We start from the raw sequence: 24006 nt of genomic DNA on the forward strand, positions 1-24006 counted from the left end.
CTTATTCTTTCTTGAACCTATTTCAATAGGACTTTCATTCCAGTCATTTGGCTAAAACTCTCTTCTAGGTCACCAACAACTTCCAACTTACTAAATCCATGCTCAACTCAGGCCTCATATTACTTGACCTATCAGCAGCATGTAACAGGTAATCACTCCTCTTTGACATTTTCTTCCCTTGGGTTTAGGGACATCAAATCCTCCTAATTTCCTCCTAAGTCACTGGTTGCTCTCCTGGCTGATTCCTCTCCTCTTTGCAAATTCTAAACATTAGGTCACCCCAGGTAACTGCCATCAAAACTCATCTCTTTTCCATGTGTACCACTTTGCAAGATAAAAATTCTTATCTGGTCACACAGCTTTAACTCCAGGTATATACTGATAATTCCCAACTTTGTGTTTCCAGCCTGGACTGCCCTCCACACTTCTAGACTTCTACCTCTAGCTGCCTATACGATATTTCCACTGGGATATCTAGTAGGCATTTCAAACAAGATATCCAAAAACGAAATCTGGTCTTCCCCATCCCTCCTCCCTGGCTCCCCTGCATACTTCCCTACCTCAAAAGAAAGCAGCAGCATCCTTCCAGTTGCTAAGGACTAAAATCTCATATCACTTTTGACTCTGTTTCCCTCTAAGCTCATATCCAACCCATCAGCAAATCCTGTTGGCTCTACCTTTAAAATCTCTCTAGGAATTAGCCTCTCCCCACTACCTCCACTGCTACTATTCTGGTACAAGCTACCATCATGTCTTGCCTGAATCACTGTCATAGCTTCCTAACTTATCTCCTGCCACCACCCTTGTCCATCTTTAGCCTACACTCAACATGGCAGCCAGAGTGATCATTCATTATATCTCTCAGAGGAAAAGCTGAAGTACTGCAGTAGCATCCGGAATTCTTAACCTTCTTTGTGAAGTGAATCTCTCTGGCAGACAGTTGAAGTCTATAGATTCCTTCTCAAAATAACATTTTTAAGTATGTAAAAGACATGGGGTTAAAAAAGAAACCAACCATATTGAAACACAGTGAACAAAAATTAAGTCCAAATTTGTAATATGTGAATACATGAGCTTCTTTATTACCTTAAATAACAATATCTAGTAGACCCTGAGTACAAGTTTTTGCTCTGGACAATCTGGTCCCTGCTACCTCTCTGACCTCAGTTCCTACCACTCCCCCCAGTCATTTGGCTCAAGCCACCCTGGCCATTTTTTTGGTCCATCAAGCATGCTTCTTCCCAAGAGACTTAGCATTTTCTGTTCCCCAAATATCTACATCCTGTCCCCCATTCAGGTCTCTGATCAAACATCACCTTCCCAGTGATGCCTTCCCTGGCCACTATGTTTAAAATGGCAACTCTCCTCCTATACCCATACCTTGGCACAACCTTTCCTGCTATATTTTCTTCATAATATTTATCACCACCTAAAAGATAGGGCAGCTAGACAAACAGATACATAATTCCCTGGTTAATTTTTTTATTGTCTTTTCACATATCCACACACACACACACACACACACACACACACACACACACACAATTTCTATAAGGGCAGGGATTTTTATCAGTTTTGTTTATTGTTGTATTTATAGCACCTGGCACTTAATAAATATTTGTTGAAAGGAAAAATAAATAAGGTGAATTTCTGCCTCCTAGATGAGTGCCTCTGAGGGCTGCCTCCTCTGAGCCAGGCTTCAGGCAGTAGTCTTGCTCAGGGAAGTGATTGCCAACTTTGCCAAGTGTTTTGTAACATCAAAATATCCATTGTCATATAGTCCCCCAAATGAAATTGATTACCTTTAAAGCCACACCCTAGCTGCACAGGCACTACACTGAGTTCTTGACTTGGGTGTCTGACCACTTGGCCACTTTCCTTGGTGCTAAAAGAGAATGGGGCGCCTGGGTGGCGCAGTCGGTTAAGCGTCCGACTTCAGCCAGGTCACGATCTCGCGGTCCGTGAGTTCGAGCCCCGCGTCGGGCTCTGGGCTGATAGCTCAGAGCCTGGAGCCTGTTTCTGATTCTGTGTCTCCCTCTCTTTCTGCCCCTCCCCCATTCATGCTCTGTCTCTCTCTGTCCCAAAAATAAATAAACGTTGAAAAAAAAATTTAAAAGAGAATGGCCTGGCCATGGCCATTCTTTCTCATGTCAGGGCCTTTTAAATAAAGTTCCACTCCATAGACCCAATATGAAAGGAGAGGAAAGAAAACTCAGTGATAGATAAGATACTATAAGAGGCTGTCAGAATCTTCACAACAGAATAAAATAATGCTCAGGGTACTATCAATGAACGCAATCATAAAAGAGCACACCATTTTCTTAACTGGGGCACCATCCAATCTATGCACAGTGGCACAACATATTTCTCCTCCAAAAATGCCAATTTCAAACTATGACTATTGATCTCTATCTAACCCTGAAAATTAATGATCCCAAAGAGAAAAAGTGACATTGAATTGTTAGAGAATTTCAGACAATAAAAATAAAACTAAAGGGGTTGTGGCAAGTTCGAGACTTAATAAGTGTGTTACAGTTTTTAATCCATTGTGTCTGGCATGACATATAGAATTAGAACAAATGGGCTTTGTTTGTTTTAGCTTAGTGGGCTTTTGTTTTGTTTTACTTTGAACCACTTCCATGTGAAGGCTCCATGGAGCCACCCTGTTTTTCAATGTATCTTTTAGTGATTACAGGGTAAGGGGCCAGAAATGAAAAACAATGAATGAATCTCCATAGAGTACACTTTACTCTCCAAGAAGCATATGTCAGCATAATGGATGTGTAGTTCACTGGAAAAAGAGGTAACTTCTACCAGAAGGTATTAGGAATATCCAGGAATATAATATCATTAGGGAGAGATCTTTCTTCTTTTCTTTCTGTAGGCCCATATTCCTGCAAGAATTCAAGTTTCTCTTTTGCTATGTCTTCTGCTTCTACAAGATTTCCTTTGATATTCATTTAATTTAATCCAACACAATGGATTTACTCCAGTGGAGTCATAGGATTTACTCCAGATCCTACAGTTTTCTAAGAATATCTTTAAAACTTTAGGCCAGAGGCATATCTTATACAGGAACATATATGATATAAGGTGTGAAATATTCCTTGAGACTCCTTCTTTCTCCCCCAGCTTACCTGACTAGCCTGTCAGCCCTTCACCCACTGGCCAAGCAGAAGTTATAGAAGTTACTGAAGACAGATGCCCCAGGGTCAAATCCACCTAATCCTCACTGAGGTGTGAACAAGGCACAACTGGTTTGGCAGCTCTTGTGCCTGAAAAAGAAGAGCACTTTAGGAGGGAGAGAGAGTTGAAGGAGAACATTTGGGGAGCTTTCAGCACTCTGTCCTTCCTCCCTAGCATACCGTGTAGTGGGATGGGAAGCTGCAATTTCTGGACATTTCTCCACTGAATTTTAGGGGGTTTGTAAAGTACAGGGACTGGAACCAGTTACTCATCTGGAGTTTCCTGGGTGGTAGGATCTGCCAACCTGCCCTGGCTAGGTGGCATAGTGAGTGAGAGTTGGCACAGATCACCCTTGAACTGTTCATAGAGCCAAGGTAGGTGTGGAGGGGGTTCCTAAGGTTCCCATTGATCTAGGCCAGGCTGGGCCTTGGGAAACAGAAAAACAGAATCCACTTAAGTATGCATTATAGAAGGAATTTAGGGCAAAGAATTGGTTATACAGGTGATGAAGGAGCCAAGAGTCAAACAGGGAATGATGAAACAACCCAGAAATTAGCAAAGTAGGAATGAATATTAGCTCTAGGATGGAAAGACAAAGGATGGAGGTAGTACTGGAATGCAAGGGCCAAAGACCATGGAGAACCCATCCAGTGGGAGCTGGAGCCACAGAGGACACCCCATGGCTGCCAGTAATGCCACCTACAATCTCTTGCCAATCCTCCTATTTGCTGGTTCTGGACAAAACCCAGCTGACCTGGCAGCCTGGACAACATAGCCTGTAGGATCAGCCCCTTGTGATAACAAAGGGTAGCAGGGGAAGGATGACAAATGAGCTCAAGAGTAAAATGCCTGAGACTGGCAGAGTAGCAGAAGCCAGATAGCCACGCCCCAGAAACTTCCACTGTTGGAAGGAAGAACATGGTGGGACCCCTGGAGACTTCACCCAAGGATGAAGGTGAGGAAGCAGTACTATTCAATGCTGCCCTGACATGTTCAGGCTAGAGAGTGCCATCCAACATGTCCCATGAGAAAGCAGCACCAGGTACTATCCAGGCCAAGAAAGCCACCTATCAGGATGGCTGGCATCACCAGCACCTGACAGCAGACCAACAAGAAACCAGTAGCTGGGCTCTGCTGGAAAGTCCTTGACTTCATCCCAGATGATCAATTTTCTTCCCACTCATGTACCCTCACCTGCAGGGGATCTTCCTCCCCTCCCTGCAATGGAGGCACACAGGCAAGCTCAAGGTCCCAGGGGGAGGGAAGAAAACTCCTTGAGAAACAGACAGAAACCATGAAATTGATGTTTTAAATTAGCGGCTAAGGGTCACAGCACCTGATTTGGACTGAATATTCATTTGAAATGAGACTATTCTAAACCATAAGTGACTGAAAATATTTAGGATCAAACCTAATTTCACAGTTTGGGTGAAATTGAGTATCCTCTCTTCCAAGAGGGAATGAGAACTTGTCAAAGAAACATAAGTGCTCCCACAAAGAAAATTAAGCATTGTTTGCACACAGCAGGGAGGCAACTATTCAGTAATTCCCAGTATACCAAATGCACAGGACATGCTTAAACCACAAGGGAAAAGCAGCTGGAGAGATGGATTTTCATCACTGTAGATGTTAGCAGGCACAGCTGGAGAGCAGTGTGGGCAGCATGGTGGGCAAGAACTGCTCTCCTTCCTGTGATCAATCCAGGAAGATCTCATGGAGCAAACAGACCCTTGGATTTTTTGTAAGTAGGGCTAATGACCCGGCAGCGTTGGGGAATGGAAATTCTGGGCAAATAATGCTCCTTGCAGAAAGTTCAAAGACAGTGGTGAGAGTGAATGGGTCAGAGGTGTGTGTTTATTAAGCTCTTGTCTCTTAGCTGCAAGGCACTCTTCCATGCTCTGCTTTGTGATGCTGGGGTTGGGAATTCAGCAAACCTATTTCACTTTTGCCAGCTGATCCTTTTAGGTGCTCCCAGGGGCAAAATAAAGAGACTGAAGGGGAAGGGAAAAGGGACTTGCTCATTCCTGTTTTGGTTTTTGCTTATACTGTTTCTATTCCAAGACCTTTATCTTGGCAGTAGGTATTGGTCCCAGTTCCCTGAGTTTTTCCAAGGCTACTAGACCTTCCTCAGAGTTCCCCACACCAGCTGGCCATGGCCCCTCCTCAGTGGCCTAGGCCTTAGCTCTCTGTATACCCCCTTCTCCAAGATTCTAGATTCCTAATCACCCCAACCTCTTCCCTCTGTTCCCTTAGCTACTTTCTGTGATGCCTCAGTATTCCCTTTTGTGTAGTTTCAGTCCTCCAGCACCTGTTTCCCTACTTCCTTATTAAATTCTATTTAAATGAGGAAAGATATACTGTGCTTGCCTTAACTTGATGACAAAAATCTGTATACCAAAGTTCAAAATATTTATAAAAGTTTCTATAGCAGGTTTACAATGGGACAGAGGATCATGGATTTGTGTATCAAGTGCTCTTGTTGGGTGACCTTTAGGCAAAAGTCAGGTCATTTATAAAAAATCTCGAGATTTGAACCTGTTGGAGGCATACTGAACACACAGAAACAAGTGGAACTGCTCAGGGTCTTGATCTGTCATTAACACAGTCATCAACCCCAAACAAAATACGAAGGGTCTCCTGCCAATTGTAAGAAGTGTCTTAGAAACGACCTGGAAGAGAAGACAGCCCAGCAGTGATGCTATTGCTTGTTTGAGAGGATTTAGAGCATAGAAGCGGCCCACTGGATCAAGCACCACGGAGACCAGAAAGAGTCACAGAGAAGAATTTCCGTGTGGGTTTAGGAGCAAGAGGATCTTCAGTGATCTTAGTAAGTGTGGTCTCTGTGGAGCGGGGGTGGCAGAGGCTGGCGTGGACAGACTCCAGTAGTGAGTCAGGGCGGCTTTTTGATGCATCATTTCATTAGTGCTTGGGAGTAGCTGCTAGGTGGAAAGCCACGTGGTGTCTGCTAATGCTGACCTCCAGCACTCTTGTCGGCACTGATTGCAGTTTGTGCACAACCTGGTGCATGAATTGAATCTGATAAGAGGCCTGGGAAATCATATTCTCCTCTACTCAAAACTCATTGTTAAGTAGACTACAAAGCATTTTTCCCTCCGCTCCCAGTGGCCCAAATCCAGCTGATGCTCCGGAATTGTTTAGTACTATTCTCCCTTTCCTACTACAAAAAGTATAAAAATGCATCCTAACACCGCAGAGAGATTTTCTCATCCCTGTTGCTCCATTAGGGAAGGGAGATGGATTTTCTCCGTCATGTGTAATTTCAAAGGATGGGCAATGCCTGGGGCTCTGGGGTCTGGGGTTGAACAGGGGGTGCTTGAATCCTAGCTGGGTCCAGAAACTTACTTAAGCTCTCTGACCTACAGTTTCTTCATTTGGATTGTAATAGAGACGATGATATTTTCCCCAGAGTGCTGCTGTGGGAAATAATTAACCAAGCATCTAGAACTGAGTCTGGCATAGAGTAGGTCTTTGGTTAATGGGAGTCTTGTTATTTTCAGGGAGGATCCTATTTAAAATCATTAGATTGCTTAGTTATATCTCTCAAAATTCCTTCATAGAAAATAAATATTTAAACTCTGTTTCATATGCTTTGGGAGATTTGCAAGTAATTGGAAGATCTTATCTTTCAGGAAAACCTTCTGATTATGCATTAGTTCATTCTCCATCACCCCCTCACAACAGGATTATGACTGTGCCAGCTCTCCATAGATTTCTGGGTCTAGAATAATTTCAGAATTTTGGGAGTTAACTGAAAGAAATGAGGGCAACGCTTTGGGGTAGAGGCCCCACTCCTTCTGCCATCCTTGGGGACTACATTTAGAGATGCCCACACTAAAGAGGTGTGAGGGACATGTGCAATTTTCCTCTCCAGAAACTATTCTCCTCTCCTCCTGCAAAGGCACTGATTTATTGGGATTGTTTACTTGGGGTTTGCTTGTGGTGATCCATTCTCCTTGACTCAGCCCCACAGGCTGTGAGATTCCACCCATACCTTATGTTTAACCCAGTGGGATCATGGCCCTCCATTGGCCACAGAGATCATTCAAGAGTGTGCATGTGACCTAAGTTGGTCCAATATGGTGAATTTCAAGGATTCGACAAGAAACCCTCAGACAACCTATTGCTCTTCTCTGATGGGTTTTGCCTTGTGGTGGAATAAGCCTGGAGTTTCTGGGGGTATGACGTGGAACCTGGAAATAAATCTATTCAAGAAGAGAGAAACTTCAACTCTAAATCAAGTCAAAGCCAAATCAGCATCTTAGTTTTCAATGGCTAGAGACGGTGAATTCCCCATTGTGCTTAAGTCAGCTCAAGCCAGGATTTTTGTCACTGGAAAAATTTGTGACTGATACTAGAGGCAACCTGAGAGTATTTGAATCAGTACTCATCAGAAGAGATAAAATCCCGATTTTTCCAGAGCTGCTACAGAATTTATGATTGATTGCTTTCTCTCAGACACGACATCCTATATATCTGCCAAAGGAAATTCTCCACTGGCTGCCTCCAACAGAGAAATGGTAAAGAAAGCAAAAATTTAATTTCAGTAAAAATTCACATAAATTCATAAAGTACTTCCCTGCAGACTAAACTTCCATGATCATTTTGCGGATAAATTCTGATAACAGCAATATACACAATAATGAAGATAACAAATAAAGGCTTCTAACTATCAATAATATTCCAGGGGGTGTCAGAGCCCAAGTATTTTCAGTAAGACGCCTCATCTATGAAGAGTATAACCCTCTCCCTGTTCCTGCCTTGAGTAAAGCCTCTTCCTTATGAGTCTCCAGCTTTCTGAGAGCACCCAGTGATAGCCCTTTATAACCTAAAAAGGGTCTCCTTGGTGGCAGTCCAGATGCTAACTGCCTAGAATAGTAAGTGAGTTATAATTTGTACCAGAGATGTTGCTGTAATTACAATACAATGAAAAAGTCAGAGCTTTTAATTGTTTCCACTTTAATATAGACTTCGGGCTTGCAGACTAGAACCTAAGAAACTCAGCCAGCAGCAGTCTGAAAATCTGACATCCTTGGCTCATTGTCATCTTCATTTTTGCCCTGAGGGCCAACAAGGTAAATTGTCTCCGGATGCAGAGCAGTCTCTGGCAGATTCCAGCTGGGCTCTGTGTGAAGCAGCATCAAACTGTTCCTTTTCTCCTGCATGTTGTATGTAACAGCCAGTCCAGGGAGGAAGAGACCAAGGCTGGCCAGGGGCAGGAGTTTAAATGATGCTGATGGGGTCCACCCTGCAAACCCAGCCATCCTCAGGAATGTACCTTCCCATCACACCATATGGGAAGGTGCTTGGTCATGGTATGATAAAGAAATCTTTTTTTTTTTCCTTCTTCCTTTCCCCTTCCTTCCTTCCTTCCTTCCTTCCTTCCTTCCATTTCTCTTTCTCTTCTTTCTTATTCTTCTTTTATTTTCTTTTAGTTTCATTTCATTCTTTTTCTTTTCTTTCTTTCTTTCTTTCTTTCTTTCTTTCTTTCTTTCTTTCTTTTCTTTCTCTCCTTCCCATCTCTGAAGCATTTGGAAATTTTCCTTAAGGAGTTCTGGTAGATAATAAGTAGACTTCTTAGACTGCTACTAATAGCTTCCACCATTGATTTTTTTTCTTGTATCACTTCGGGTTTTTCAGTTGTAAGCAACATACACTGATTCTGGATAACAAGCAAAACAGATTTTACTGTAAGGATATGAGATAGCTCACAGAATTGAAGGAAAAACTAAAGAATCAAGCATGGAAAAATCTGAGAACCAAAACAAGTCTGGGATCTAGGCAGGAACTATGAACATTATTTTTAGGTCTCTGCAACAACCATTTTCCTTCATTGCAATAATTGGGCTAAAGAGTCAGATTCCTGGGTAAGAGAATTCCATGAGCCTAGCTTGGCTCAACTGCCTAGAGCTTGGATCTCAGAGTCCCTTGATTGACAGCTCCACCAAGACTGCTCTCAGTAGAGGGGGAGTTCCCAAAGGGTCATCAGGAAAAGAAAACGGCATCTGGGTGAACAACAACAACAACAAAAACCAGATGTCATATATAGTGCCTTGGATCATGCTGCCTCCTCTACCTGAATGTCCTTCCCCACTGCAGACTCTAATCCAGCTCAGACATCACCTCCCCCAGGAAGTCTGCAGTGACACAAACACATGCCCTCAACCAGCTGCTGAGTTAGACATGCCAGTCTTCTGGATTCCCTTCTCTTGCTGCTCTTAAAACACTGAAGTGTAATTCTTTGAATGTCTGGCTTCCTTGAGGAAAGAAGATTATTCAATCTTCTATCCTTAGCACCTAGCACACTTAAACCAAGTATTACAAATCCAGGAGGTACTATAGGGAATAAATAGACCCCCATCACACAATATCTTATCAGAGAGCTAACTGATAAAACCATGAGGCACTCAAGACTCATGTGTCTTGGATGATTAGTTGAAAGGAAAAGCGGGCCAGTGATGAATCTTATACTTTACAGAATCTGAACTATTTTGACTTTAAGTTATAGTTGTATCTTTATTCAGACAGAAGGATTCAACAATAATATATCAATCCAATAACTATCATCCTCAAAGCAGTATCAAAACAAATTTTTTAAGGATTTGTTGTAACTTTTGGAGCACAGAATATAAACACCTGTTTATTTTGTACTCAATACCTAGAAAGCAAATGCTAAGTAAACACACCAGGTGAAATAAATTAAAACAGAAAATTCACCTCAAATAAATGCTGACACCTAAGTTTGCCTTCCCAGTGAAGATCTAATTCACACATCAATCACACCTTCCCATTCAAAGTCATAAGAAAATGCCCACAAATTTATAAAAGAAGTTGCCAAGTGATATTCATGTGGGTGCTTCTTGGTGAGGAGGGGGCGGGTCTGCAGGACCTGGTTGGCTCCCATGTGCTGTGGACTTAGAACGTGTTGGGAAACAACTGGTGAGTGATTTGGATCCTCCTCCAGCCTCTCTCTGGCTGTCCCATGCAGGATAAACATGTTTCCAACCATCTTCTCAAAGATTGGGTGAATATCTACCCCAATAAGCCTGGGAAACCCTGGCTGTGGCCTTAATCTCCTAGGTCAGGTCTGCTTTTCCACTAGAGTGTGCCTTTGTGCAAATAGAAAAAGGCACTGCCTATTACATGGTCAGATTAGAAAGACTCTTCCTCAGACACCTGAATTAGCAAAAGGCCCCTACATGGCCATGCAAGGGTGCAGTCTTGTATCAGGGCCATCACTTGGGGAGCAGAGCATGGACTGTGTTTCAGACCCCACCTGGCCAGCACCTTTGTACAGCGAAGGGACTGCACACCTACACATGGCATCCCTGCCCTAGATAAGCCCTTTCTCCAAAGAAGAGAACATGAGGTAGACTCAAACCCAAGTATTACAAATCCAGGAGGTACTATAGGGAATAAATAGACCCCCATCACACAATATCTTATCAGAGAGCTAACTGATAAAACCATAAGGAAGGCCAGTCTCAGCATCAAGAAAGGGAACTGGTTCTTTTAATTTTAAAATGCCAAACATATGGAAAAGTATAAACATCTTTCAACAACCGAGATTTAATAATAGCATTTTTATCATATTTCATCCAAATCTTATTGAAGACTTTCCCCACCAAACTACTACTATCCCCTTCTCCTTCTTCCATCTCCAAACTGTCTTCAGGTTGATATTTGTTCTGCCCATGTTCATTTCTGATACTTTCTAGTATTTTTACACAAACAACATATGTGTGTTTAAAAAACAAAAAAACAAAAAAATGAAAAAACAACAACAACAACAAAACATGTGATTTAGGGGTGCCTGGGTGGCTCCAACTCTTGATTTCGGCTCAGGTCATGATCTCAACAGTTCATGAGTTCAAGCCCTGCATCAGGCTCTGCACTGACAGTGCAGACCCTGCTTGGGATTCTCTCTCTCCCTCCCTCTCTGCCCCTCCACTGCTTGCTCTCTCTCTCTCTCAAAATACATAAACTTTAGGGGTGCCTGGGGGATTCAGCTGGTTGGGCGTCCGACTTCCGCTCAGGTCATGATCTCACGGTTCATGGGTTCAGGCCCCGCGTCAGGCTCTGTGCTGACAGCTCAGAGCCTGGAGCCTGCTTCGGATTCTGTGTCTCCCTCTCTCTCTGCCTCTTCCCTATTCACTCTCTCTCTTTCTCTCAAAAATAAATAAATGTTAAAAAATTTTTTTAAAAATACATAAACTTTAATAAAATAAATAAACATATGATTTAGATGTACATATATAATAAATACATATAAGCTACATATATTTTATGTAAACATATAATAAACCCAGTATAATATAACATATAATAAACATATAATGTGAACAGTATAAAGTTTGGTGTGTTTGTATATTTTTATCTGAAAGGTTTCATATAATTTAGATCCTTCTGTAGTTTGCTATTTGTATGTCAATGTTATCCTGCAGAGATTGATTGATCCATATTGGTACATGTAGCTCTATCTCATTCATTTTATGTGCTGTATAAGATTACATTATATGACTAATTCACAACTTACTTATCTATCCTGCTACAGATGGGCCTTAATTCGTCCCAGTTTTTTGCCTTTCCAATAATGAAAATATCATTCTTTGTATACATGTGCAAGAGATTTTCTAGGATATATACTTACAAGTGGAATTTCTAGGTCTTAGGTTATGCACTTCTTCAATTTGATAGATATTGCCAATGTGCTCTCCAGGGTAATGTTGCCGACACACTCTAACCAGCAATATGTGAGAGGTGTCTCCCCACAGCCTCATCAAAACTGGGTTTACCAGATATTATCATTTTGGCCAGGCTCAGGGTGTAAAATAGTATCACACTATGGTTTTAATTTGAATTTTCATTGTTATTAATGAGATTAAGTTTATTTTTCTGTGAGGGTCCAGTTCATATTATTCGCCCACTTTTCTTTGATTATCTTTTTATTGATCCATAGGAATTTTTTAAAATAAAATTTTTATTAAGAATTCTTGGTTGGTTATAGGCATTATAATATCTTTTCTAAGTCTGAAGCTTATACTTTGTTTATTGTGTCTTTGTTGGTACAGAATTATATTTCAATATAATATTTTAAAACTTTTCCTTTTGGTGTATGCCTTTTGAGACATAAGCCCCTATCTTTAAAAGTCCCCTATGTTTTCTCCTCAAAGTTATAAAATTTCCCTTTCATATGTACATCTTAATTCTATGTGGAATTTACTTGTGTCTAAACTCTGAGGTAGGGATTTCCTTTCCACCAATTATCCCAACACTTGAAGAATAATTCTTCCCCTCTCTGTAGGTTTATATTGCTGTCTCTGTTGTGAACCAAGTTCCCATGTGTGGAGTCTACTGTTGAGACCATTCCATTTTTGTACAGGAAGAGATCTGCTCTCCTCCTGTACAGATACCAAGCTCCTTCGTTACTTTCAGAAAAGGCAGTTTTACTGATAACCTGAAATGATGCCATTCTTTGGGTGAGATGAGAACACCTCCAGGAAGGGCAATGCTCTAAATCAGTGACAATGTGATATACATATCTTGCTTGGATTCATTCCAATCTACCAATGCACTGAGAGAAGCATCGACAGAGAAAATCAGAGAAAGATCCAGGGCACTCTGGGCTTCCAGAAAGGGGAAAGAAGATAGATTTGGATAGAGAGGGTCTTGGACAGGAAAGGAAAAAAAATGTAATCTCCAATTACTCAAGTTTTTTATGGGCTTAGTCTTGAATATAAATACATTTGTCTAGAAAGACGGTATTTTGATATATAAATGTACCCCCACACATTGTCTACCAACTCTTACCATAAAATCATAACCAGAATCATAGCTTACATTTACTGACACATAGGCTAAACACTTGATAGGCATTATTTTATTAAATCCCCTAACATGGGTAATGTCCTGGAAATATACATGAGAAAATTAAAATGCAGAGAAAGGAAGTGACTTGTACAATATCACACAGTCTAGTGAGTGGCAGCAGCTTACATTCCTTGCTACTAGATTACGTTGTCCTCCATGTTGCAAAATGTTCCTCACTAGAATGAGATTATCTACTTTTGAGGGGAGGGAGTTAATCTTACTTTACCATTACATCCTCAAACCAAGTACTGTGTTAGTCACACAATAGGCTTTCAATCAATATTTGTAGACAAGAATGAATAGATGCATGTTGGCTGTGGGGTCTGTGGTTTCTGAGTCATGAAAGGCCTAAGTGGTTTACTTAGGCTGGGAGAGAAGAATCTTCACCTTACTTCCTCTGAAAGCCACGCCAAACCTCTTTTCTACCTACCCTCAAATGATGGGCGCAGCTACAAACACACAGCAATGTACTTCTTTCTACATAGATCCTGGAAGCCTACAAACACAGTTGAAGATGGGGACACACAAAGATCAGTACAAGCCACACTTCCAGCTTGGAGATTTGCTTCCAACCTCTGGATATCTTCCCATTTCCCATATATGTCAACATCACTGGCTTTGTTTCTCGTCAGAGGCAATACAACTTTGTCTCCTCACAAGGCTGCGTGCTAAATCTGAAAAGTAGCTTGCAGCTCAACCCCGCAAAGGCTGCTGCTGCAGTGGGGATTCCCAGCCAGTGCAGAGGCCCCTGCTGCTGAGTGGAGTTCCCCAATGTGAGATGTAAGTGGGCCACTGAACTCATTGGTCTCTGGCCTCTTGGGGATCATCAGCACAGTGACATCTCCCTTGAAGAATTGGTTTCTGGGACAGCATCTGCAAAGAGGTGGCAGCCATGGTGCATTAGGAGCTGATTGTGAGTCTCTCCCCAGACTCTGCAGAATTCAGTGGATTGATTAACCTGTTTGCCATCTCTGAACTAAGCTCTACTTCAGACTCTACTCAGGTCCTACACTGTGGTCCCTGTTCTAGGCATAAGTGTTTAGGAAGCCTTCCATCTGAGAAAGTGTCTCAATGTTAATGTCTTCGTGCTAGGAACTCTTGTCTGCTGTCACAATCATTTTCTTGAATTCTGACATTGACTCACAATTCCCTGGAAGCTCTGAAATTTCTGACTGTTCCCCTGCTACGAGGCTCCCCAATCAGCCCTTAGTTAGACCACCAGTTAGCTGGTCCTGCCACTCAGGCACCACTCCTTGCCATGGATTTGCACATTGTCTTGATCCTCCACATGATTTGACATGCAACCGCATGGCCTAGTGAAGACGCTTCACTTTCAAAATCCGTGCATCCATTTGATAAATATTTCCTGAATACGTACTATGTTCTAGATATTCTTCTAAATACTATGACAATAAACAAGATCCTGCCCTCAAAGACTTACATTCCAGGGAGGAGGAAAGAAAACTCTATACATAAATAATGATTTAACATGGTATCCACTAGTAATGAGCAGCACCAAGAAGAAAAAATAAAGGTTAGAGAACAGGGAGTAACCTGGGGAGGAGGTGTCACTTCAGATAAAGGAGTCAAGAAAGGAGGTAACACTTGAAAGAGACCTGAAAGAATGAGAGAGAAAGCCACATCAAGATTTGGGGGGAGAACATACCCAGCAAAGGGGCAGAGATGGAAATGAACTTGGCAAGATGGAGGAACAGAAGGTAGGCCAGGATGGCTGGAAGAGAGGGAGAGAGAAAGAGAACGGGGGGGATGAGGCCAGAGAAACCAGAGCACAGGGATCAGACCACAGATCACATGGATATCTGAGGCCATGGTGAGGCCTTCTGATTATACTCCGGTGTGCTGGAAAGCTGTTGGACAGTGGTAAGCAGAAGAATGATGTAACCTGGTTTACGTTTTTAAAAACGTGTGAGGAGACAGACTGCAAAGCACAAGAGTGAAAGCAGGGAGCCAGACAGGAACCTATGCCATCAGACCAGAGGAGAGATGGACGACTGAAGTGGCAGTGGTAGGGGTGAGAAGTGCATCATATGAGCATATATTTTGTCAGCTCTTACCGATACATTAGATGGAGAATGTGAGGGAACGAGAGGAGTCAAGGATGACTCCTAGGGCTTCCTGCAGTCCTGACCTGGTGTAGAGGTATGGAATGAGAAAACAAGCATATGAAGATATGTTCCTCACCAGTCATTCCTTTTGGAGACGATTCTTCCTGGCCTGTTAGACCCCAGCCTGAATCCCCAAACCATCATCTGGCATCTAGCCCAAATAACAGATTTTATCATAGGAAGAAATGAAAAAGTTTCATGCATATACTCTTTGTAAACTGATCCAGTGACAGGAAATCCCCAGGAAGGTGGTACTAGGGATTCCTGAAGCCTGTCTAAGGCCCCCCAAAACCCAGCAATCACATTGATTATGGAATAAAGCAGAAAAAGACCCTTGGTAGGCCTAGCAAATGTGTGGCACATGTATCACCTCCCCTTACCTCCAAGTCCAAGCCCACACTCATAAGCCCACTGTAATCAACAATGTCATTCTTATTCATTGTGACCAGATGCCACCTCACACTCCTTAACTGCACTTCAGGCAGTCACTACCAATTAATCACAGTCAGCCTGACAGATGATTGCCATTCTGGCTCCTGATTTATCATAATGGTCTAGTTCTTCAAGCTCTGACACATCCTTAGGTATCCTTTGACAATCTCCTGCCTGGGACAGCTTTCAGCCACATTATGAGTGGCACAGAAAAGGAAATCTATTTATTAAGCTTTGACCCAAACACTTTACATGGACCGTATTTTCACGTTTCAGCACAGTTGATGACAGTGTTAGTCATACCTAGGCACACTCAGGCACCTCAGTGGCCCCTGTACTCACTAACTCACCACTGTGTTCTCCCTAACAGGTCTAGTTCCTGAGTGATTCTGTAAGCCTCACACCTTTGTTTACCTCCTTCCCAACCAGGACCCTTATCTTCCCATTCTCTCTACAAATGATGCCAGGAGGCGATAGTTACATTTCGTTCTGCCAAGACATCAACCAGCTGATGTGCAATGTCCTTATCCCACAAAACAATGCCTTAACCCAGTAAAACAGATCACTCTGTAATACCCTTAAGGTAACATGTTCATAATGGGAATTTTTGGAATTGTGACAGAACTTCTGGGAAGAAAGGTATTTCTGAGCAGGGAGTTTTTAGCACTTTTACACGCTTTACACCAGATAGACAAGGGTCCAGGTGGGTCTCTGTCTGTCACTGCATGCCATAGAAAGCCAGCCTTTTACTGCTTGTGACCAAAATAAAGGAAAGGAGTCCTACCAAGAACCATTTTTATCAGTCTTTGGGAGAGGAGAAAATTAATATGCTATCCTGACTCTTCCAAAGCTCTTCAACTAATACTGTACATATAACACCTCAACTTCTAGGTATTACTTGTAATTGATTTCATCCACACCAAACTGCATGAACAAACGGCCCCAAAGGGAAATTTCTTAACCATGTATAGTACTCTGACCACATCCTGCCCAGAAAGGAGGGGCTGAGTTGTCGGTCACTGTCCAAGGCATTTAAACGCACAGTCCTTTTTTTTTTTTTTTTCAGTTGTTTATTTTATTTGGGGCTATGCACTTGGACTTTTGAGAAAATTCTTAAATTTTTTTTAACAAACCCCACCCACACAAATAGAATGACTCACCCCAGAGGGGTCTGAGTTGATGTCTGGTAAGGCAGTGAGATTAAAGAACTGCTTTAAAAAAGCAATGTCCTAAATTATCCCTGTAGCAATGGCCTCTAGGAAGAAAGGCCCAGAGAAAGGACATCCAGATACTCTTTCATAGATATATCAAAGTCCCATCAGAAAATAACGGCACACTCAATTTGTGAAATATGAGGAGAGTTTATGATAAAGAGGCTCTTTTCAGAGAACTGGCCAGGGTATGGGGAAACAAGAAATAGTATAGCATCTGGGGCAGCAAAAACAGTACTCCCTTTACTGTCCCTAGGCCTCAAGAGGCCATGAGAAAGAGCTGTTTCCAAGGAAAGAGAATTGTGAGGAGAGGGTCCCTAACAGGTGACAGGAGCTATGACTCACAGTATTAGGATCCAGACAGTCCACATTGTCCTCACAGGAAGGGAGCAGAATAAATACCCCAATTTCACTCTTATCTGATTGCCAGATCTGCTGGTGCGTCCAACTGGCCAATTTCAACTGGAAGCCCAGTGATCAGTCCACAGGTCAGCCTTCCAGGGCACACATCTGGGTGGAGAAGGGTGGGCACTGGATCTGGGGGGAGGGGGAGGTGGGAGGTGGTAATCAGAAGACACGCAGCAGATATGGTACATTTGTGTATAGGAAAATAGAGCAAGGCCAAGAAAAATATAACAATGTTTTGAGCCTTCTCTGGCTCTAAAATTATATAACTATTTATTTTTTAGTATATAATTTACAAATCTCTTTCCAGATTACCCAAGCACTCCTTAAAAAAATGTTTTTAAATCCAGGGTGGGAAATAGGCTGTGTCTCACATGTCAATTCCAATCAGTGGGTTGTACCTACTGGTCTTGTTGAGGACTGGGAGGCCCAACTGGGCTTGGCAGTGCTACAAGCATGCCACTATGAAAGTATGCACACCATGGACTGTGGAAGGGCAAAAGCAGAGAAGTCCTCATATCCAGATCCATATTCATATTCATATTCAGTGAACCAAAGCAGGAGAAATTGGGAATAATTATCCAGGTAATCTGATTTAAAATAAATTTATCCAAAATATTCCCTTTAAAGTGTGTTCATGTTTATGTATTTGCATATAATTTCAATCTATCTGCTCTCTCTAGTACAAAATTTTTCTTATATGAGTATAGCATACACTATTATCATGTCAGCTTCTGGGAGCATGAACAGTTGATACTTCTGACTGTATCCGACTGATAGCTTTTATGACCACATGTCCAAATGGCACAGGTGATCTTACAAAATGACTTGTTACTTTTAAGTTTATTCTCCTGACCTACCGTTTACCATAGTCCACTATGGTAGTCATGAGCCATATGTGGCCATTTCAATTTAATTAGAATTAAATAAAATTGAAAATTCAGCTAGCCACATTTCAAGTATTCAAAAGGTGTATATTAGTGCAAATATAGAACAGTTCCATTACTGCAGAAAGTTCTATGGGAAGCTTCTGTTCTAGAATCCAAGGCTTATTGCTGGACACAATTAAAATGATGTCTGTAAGCCTCACTTAGGTATTTTTTATTAAGCTTTTTATTTTAATGCCAGTGTAATATTAGTTTCAGGTGTGATTCAACAATTCCATGAGCATCACCTGGTGCTAATCCCATCACCTATTTCACCCATCCCCCCACCCATCTCCCCTCTGGTAGCCATCAGTTTGCTGTCTATAATTAAGTCTGATTCTTGGTTTGTCTCTCTCTCCCTGTCTTTTTTTCCTTTGCCCTTTTGTTTCTAAAACTCCATAAATGAGTGAAATCATATGGTATTTGTCTTTCTCTGAGTGACTCTTTTCACTTAGCATTATAGTCTCCAGCCCCATCCATGTTGTTCCAAATGGGAAGAATTCTTTTTTTTTTAATGGTTTAATAATATTCCATTGTGTGTATGTATGTGTGTGTGTGTGTGTGTGTGTGTGTGTGTGTGTGTGTGTGTATATATATATATATATATATATATATATATATATATATATCTCACATCTTCTTTATCTATTCCTCTATCAGTGAACACTTGGGCTGCTCTCATTATTTGGATATTGTAAATAATGCGGTAATAAGCACAGAGATGCCTTATCCCTTTAAATTGGTGTTTTTTTGCATTTTGGGGGGAAATACCTACTTAGGCATTTTAATATTCCTATTAGGTATCAGGCAACAAATTAAGTGTTTTATAAATATTATCTTCTGTGCGTGTGTGTGGTGAGATACTTAAGATCTGTCAGGATATTTCAAGTATAAAATATGGTGTTATTTACTTACAGTCACCATTCTATACATTAGATCCTCAGAACTTATTCATCTTATAAGTGAAATTTGGTATCCTTTGACTTACATCTTCCTATTTTCCCCTCCCCCAGACACCAGCAACCACCATTTTACTCTCTGTTTATATGAAATTGGCTTTTTAAAAATTTTTTTTAACGTTTATTTATTTTGGAGACAGAGAGAGACAGAGCATGAACGGGGGAGGGTCAGAGAGAGAGGGAGACACAGAATCCGAAACAGGCTCCAGGCTCTGAGCAGTCAGCACAGAGCCCAACGCGGGGCTCGAACTCACGGACAGTGAGATCGTGACCTGAGCCGAAGTCGGATGCTTAACCAACTGAGCCACCCAGGCGCCCCGAAATTGGCTTTTTTAAAAAAGATTCCACATATAAGTGATACCATACAATATATATCTTGCTCTGTGTGGTTTGTTTCACTTAACATAATGCCCTCCAGATTCATCTGCACTGTTGTAAATGGCAGGATTTCTTTCTTTTTCGTGGCTGAATAATATTCCATTGTATAAACACCACATTCATCTATTGCCAGACATGCAGGTTGTTTCCACATTCTGGCTTTTGTGAATAATGTTGCAATGAATGTGGGAGTGAAGATACTTCTCTTTCAGATCCTGCTTTCATATCCTTCAGATATATACCCAGGAGTGGGATTGCTGGATGATATGGCAGTTCTATTTTTTTAATTTTCTGAGGAACCGCCATACTGTTTTCTAGAGGGGCTGCACCAATTTACATTCCTACCAATACTGTACAAGGGTTCCCTTTTCTCCACATCCTCCCCAAAATTTGTTAGCTCTTGTCTTTTTAATAATACTCATCCTAACAAGTATGAGGTGATATCTCTTCATGGTTTTGATTTTCATTTCCCTGATGACTAGGGATGTACCTATTGGCCATTTGTATATTTTCTTTGGAAAAATGTCTATTCAGGTCCTCTACCTGATATCTCACCCAACTGTCACAACCACTGTGTGAGGGAGGAATTATCATTCACATATTATAGATAAGGCCACGGGAAGCAACTTATCCCTTAACCACAAGGAAGTAACTAAAAGAGCTCAGATTCAAAACTAAATCTTCCTGACATCAAAACTCATGTTCTTTACCATTATATCTGCACCTGCAGAAAAAAAAAGGCAACTCTCTTGAATAATTCACTTGTTTTGTGTTTAACACCTGAGACACCCTAGAGATATTAAGTTGAAATGCAGTTTATTTTCCAAACCAACGTATTTTCCTACATAATAGTCATCTGTTGTTCAAAATGTATAATAGAGTGAAGTATGACCTTGAATTAGCTTTTCCTCCACCTTTAGTATTGTAAATAGAAATTAATAAGCAAATAAATTATTGTCATGATACTTGTTTTATCTGCATCAGTCAGGATCCCATCAAGAAATAAATGGTACACTTCAGGAGAGTTTAATAAAGTGATGACTGTTTATCAAGGTGTGGGCAGTATTTAGGAAAAACAACCAGGAAAAATGCATATCCTATGGCAAGCAAGAGTGGGGACCCATTACTACCCAAAGCCTGAGGCAGGGGAGGACCAAGGGAAGGAAGCACTTACTGGAACCAGAGGGCTGCTATAAGGAAAAGGTGATTGATGAAAGCTGTAGACTTTTGTAGAGGGACACAGTGAACTTAGAGTGACTCGGCTGGGACAGAGCCACCTCACTGACCAACTGCCCTCCAAAGTGAGGGTAAGGTTGTCCACTGAGACTGTCCATACAGTGCAGGCTCCTGGATACCTAGCAAGATGGAAAAGTAGAGAAGAGGGACACATACAAGATACCATGCATATTATATTATCTATTAGTCTTATTTGAAAAAAGACTAAGGACAGCAAAGCATGAGGTTAATGTTAACAGGAATAAGGCTGCAGACTCCTTTTTACATCACAGAGAGTCACCATGGCCAGTTAGATCCTCAAGGTATATGAAATGCTCAGCCTCAGGCCCAAGAAGGCATGGGTCTCTTTCCCATCAGTAGTTCAAGAACAGTAAGTGAATATTAGACTTCACTATGGGATTTCTTTCATGCCATGGTGTAGGACATGCCAACTATATCATGAAACTAACCTGAAGCAAACAGGCAATTAGTTTCCAAGAACATTTGCTTGACTGAAAAGGCTGCAAGGTTAATGGCCCAAGCACTGGCAGTTAGAGTCACAATACTGAGCACAAGGATCTTGTGTGGTCTTAATTCTAGGGCCACTTCTTTTTTTTTTTTTTTTTTAATTTTTTTTTTCAACGTTTATTTATTTTTTGGGGACACAGAGAGACAGAGCATGAACGGGGGAGGGGCAGAGAGAGAGGGAGACACAGAATCGGAAACAGGCTCCAGGCTCTGAGCCATCAGCCCAGAGCCTGACGCGGGGCTCGAACTCACGGACCGCGAGATCGTGACCTGGCTGAAGTCGGACGCCCAACCGACTGCGCCACCCAGGCGCCCCTAGGGCCACTTCTAAAGAGCTACCGAATTTAGCCTTTGGGGCAAATCTCTGGATCACTGTTTATCAAGTGCCTACTGTGTCCCAGATACCAGTGCACCAATCACCCAGCTTATCTCTCTGTTCCTGGGCACACCATCCCCTTTTCTTTTCTTTTTTTAAAATGTTTATTTATTTTGAGAGAGAGAAAGAGAAAGAGAGCCCACGTGAACACATGAACTGGAGAGGGGCAGAGAGAGAGAGAGAGAGAGAGAGAGAGAGAGAGATTCCCAAGCAGGCTTCACACTGTCAGCGCAGAGCCCAATCCCGTGAACTGCGAGATCATGAACTGAGCCAAAATCAAGAGCCCGAGGCTCAAAGAACTGAGCCACTCAGGCGTCCCTCCCTTTTCTTTAGATATGACTCCACGCATGCTATTCCCTTCCCTCGCCTGGTTTATCAATTCCTACCCATACTTCAAATCTCACCTTGGGGATCACATCCTTTGGGAAGCCTTTCCAGTTTGTATCCTGGAGGCCTAGGGGCTCCCTCCCTGCGACCCCCGCAGCTCTTGATTCACCCTGCCACTAGTGGGAATCAGAATATAGTGAAATGAATCTGTTTACATGTCTGCCTCCTCAGCCTTGGTGGGATCTAGTGCCTAGCCTGAAAGAGGGTGGTTTTCATTAAATTTAGTACCTAAGTGTCTTTGAAAGGCACAGTTAGGTGCTGTGGGGCTGCGTGTGGGAGTGATGGTGACGTGGGAGGAAAGAAGTAGATAAATAAAGAGTAAAGTACCTAATCCCTGCCCTCAAAAGAGGAGTAATCAGAAAAATTACAGGATGTCCAGTTAAATCAGAATTTCAGATAAGCAATAAACAATTCTTCATGTAACTTTTTAAATATATCTCATACAAATAGATTCAAATATTGCATGGTACATACATGAACTAAAAAAGCATTTATTTGAAATTCAAATTTAACTGGGCATCTTGCATGTTAACTTGTTAAATCTGGAAACCCTATTCAAAGGATTCATACTCCAGCTGCTGAAATAAGATGTGACCGCATGGGCCCTTAGCACTGCCAGGTTTAGCAGAGAACACAAGAGTGCTACAATCTAGGTGCCTGGGTGGCTCAGTGGGTTAAGTGTCTTGATTTTGGCTCAGGTCATGATCTCAAGGTTGGTGAGTTTGAGCCCTGTGAGGGGCTCTGTACTAACAGTGCAGAGCCTGCCAGGGATTCTCTCTCTCTCCCTTTCTCTATTCCTCTCTCTTTCTCTCACAAAATAAATAAACTTGGGAAAAAAAAAAAAAGGCCATTTCAATTAAAAAAAAAAAAGAGTGGTGTGATCTGGGAGCGCTAGTGGAGGCCTGATGGCCGCCTCCCCTGCTTCAGTACAGAGGCTTCCCGCCAGCAGCCCTGGCTTCTCCCAGGCTGCCCAGCTTGCAGAAGAAGCACGGTGTGCTTCAAGCACCCTGCATTGAACGTAAACTCCTGGGCTTAAGTCACAGGCAGACCACTGACTGGGTGCATAGCTTTCAGAAAGTCACTGAACTTTTCTAAGTGTCGTTTTCCTTTCCCATAACTGAAAACCTCAGAATTGATTTTTAAAAGGGGAGTGGGGTCCTTTGATATACTTAGGGATTCATACAGGCCCTAGTCTGAGAAAAATTAGAATCTTCCTGTAGCTTCTCCACTGCCCCACCCTTTTCTGCCTCCCATTGCTGACAAACGCGGGCCCCAGGCATGAGCCAAAAAACTAATACTTATTTCATGGCTCATCCCTCAGAATCTTCTATATCAGGGGTCAGTAAGCTTTTTCTATAAAAGGCACTATGGTGAATATTTTAGGCTTTGCAGGCCATCTAATTTACAAATTATAAACTATTTTAGGCTTTTCAAGTTTCTGTTGCAACCACTCAACTCTTCCATTGTAGCATGAAAGCAGCCAAAGACAATATGTAAACAAACAAGTGTGGCTGTGTTCCAGTACAACTGTATTTATGGACACGAAACTGATTTCATATAATTTTTGTGTGTTGTGAAATATCCTTCTTCTTTTGATTTTTAAAACTCTAATAAAATTCTTACCTTGAGGACCGTAAAAAAACCGACAGCAGGCCAGATTTGGCCCTTGGCTATGGTTTGCCCACCCGTGTCCTATAAGACCAAATTGTTAATCTCTGATAAAGTCTTCACCCTGGAAGGCTGGTCTGTCTCCTACTATTTGTGCCCAAGAGCAGAGCTAGGAAAAGGGCTGGTGCTAAGTTCTTACACAGCCCTGGCCTCTGCCGTTAACTTGCAGTGTGAATCCAGGGAAATTATATCACTACTTCCTGTCTCATCCTTCATCTGTTGAAAAAAGGACCTAGGGTAAAGGGGCATTATATTTACCAAGCTGCTAAACAAAGTGATTGGGAAATACAAATGAGGTCAAAAAGGACAGACACTTAGCAG

At 41.9% G+C, this 24006-nt stretch overlaps 1 long non-coding RNA gene across 1 annotated transcript in view; it reads right to left on the reverse strand.

Annotated features, from left to right (window-relative positions):
- Nucleotides 1–24006, reverse strand: part of LOC124506838 (uncharacterized) — a 125969-nt gene that overhangs the window by 80688 nt on the left and 21275 nt on the right. The window contains exons 3-4 of the long non-coding RNA XR_006960886.1: nt 17189–17380; nt 3138–3275 (exon numbers count right to left, since the gene is read on the reverse strand). This is a non-coding gene — a long non-coding RNA (uncharacterized LOC124506838). The remainder of the gene's footprint in view (nt 1–3137; nt 3276–17188; nt 17381–24006) is intronic.

This window comes from Lynx rufus, unplaced genomic scaffold, assembly GCF_022079265.1.
Source record: "Lynx rufus isolate CCGP_SWC_20201006 ecotype Redwood Valley unplaced genomic scaffold, mLynRuf1.p SCAF_11, whole genome shotgun sequence".
Taxonomy (NCBI): domain Eukaryota; kingdom Metazoa; phylum Chordata; class Mammalia; order Carnivora; family Felidae; genus Lynx; species Lynx rufus.